The sequence below is a fragment of the Gossypium arboreum genome, unplaced genomic scaffold (assembly GCF_025698485.1).
Source record: "Gossypium arboreum isolate Shixiya-1 unplaced genomic scaffold, ASM2569848v2 Contig00027_ERROPOS15925175+, whole genome shotgun sequence".
NCBI lineage: Eukaryota > Viridiplantae > Streptophyta > Magnoliopsida > Malvales > Malvaceae > Gossypium > Gossypium arboreum.
Window position 1 is genome coordinate 9,305 of NW_026440288.1, and position 1,000 is coordinate 10,304.

General features: G+C 39.5%; 1 non-coding gene across 1 annotated transcript; it reads left to right on the plus strand.

The window, feature by feature from the left end:
- Positions 1-610: 610 nt before the first annotated feature.
- On the plus strand, positions 611-716 carry LOC128287762 (small nucleolar RNA R71). Its single transcript, XR_008278463.1, has one exon. It is a non-coding gene; the product is annotated as a small nucleolar RNA R71 (small nucleolar RNA).
- The last annotated feature ends 284 nt before the right edge of the window (positions 717-1,000 follow it).

The window sequence follows — 1,000 nt, forward strand, 5'->3', positions numbered from 1 at the left end:
TTTAAGTGCTGTATCGGTATTCTGAAAGTGAGTTTCTGACACTGAGATGAATTTTGTTAGCATCTCCTCAAGGTTCGGCTTTTTCTCTTGTTGGTAGGGTGGTTGCTGGAAGCCTGGAGGTGGCGGTGGTCGTTGGTTCCCTTGGCCTCCTCATGAGAAATTTGGGTGGTTCCTCCAACCTGCATTGTAAGTATTACTATAAGGATTATTTTGAGATCGAGGATTATTACCCATGTAATTTAACTGCTAGTTCTCCATGTTGTGGCCATAGGGTGGGTAATCTAGATTGCTTGATCCACCTCCACTTGTTTCGCATTGCATTACTGGGTGAACCTGTGAAGAACTAAGAAAACCGTCAATTTTCTTATTCAAGAGTTCTACCTGATTAGAGAGCATGGTGACCGAATCAACGTTATAAATGCGATTGCTTTTTTTGGCTTTGTCCTTATGACTTGCCATTGATAATTATTCAGTGACATCTCTTCTATAAATTCATAAGCATCTTCAGGTGTCTTATTATTGATAGTTCCACCAGCGGCTGCATCGATCATCTGTCGAGTTGAAGGATTCAGGCCATTATGAAATGTTTGAACCCTGTAGCCAGAGTGGTAACCCATGGTGAGGGCATCTTCTCAAGAGATCCTTGTATCTCTCCCATGCATCGTAGAGTGTTTCTAAATCCATCTACACAAAAGAAGAGATATCATTATGTAATTTAGCCGTTTTAGCTGGTGAAAAATATTTTAATAAAAACTTTTCGGTCATTTGTTCCCAAGTAGTGATTGACCCTCGTGGTAACGAATTCAACCACTCTTTAGCTTTGTTTCTCAATGAAAAAGGGAATAATTGAAGGTGAATGGCATCATTAGAAACGCCATTAATTTTAAATGTATCACATAGTTCCAAAAAGTTTTCCAAGTGAGCGCTGGGATCTTCGTCCTGCAAACCATCAAATTGAACAAATTGCTGTATCATTTGAATTGTGTTAGGTTTCAGTTCA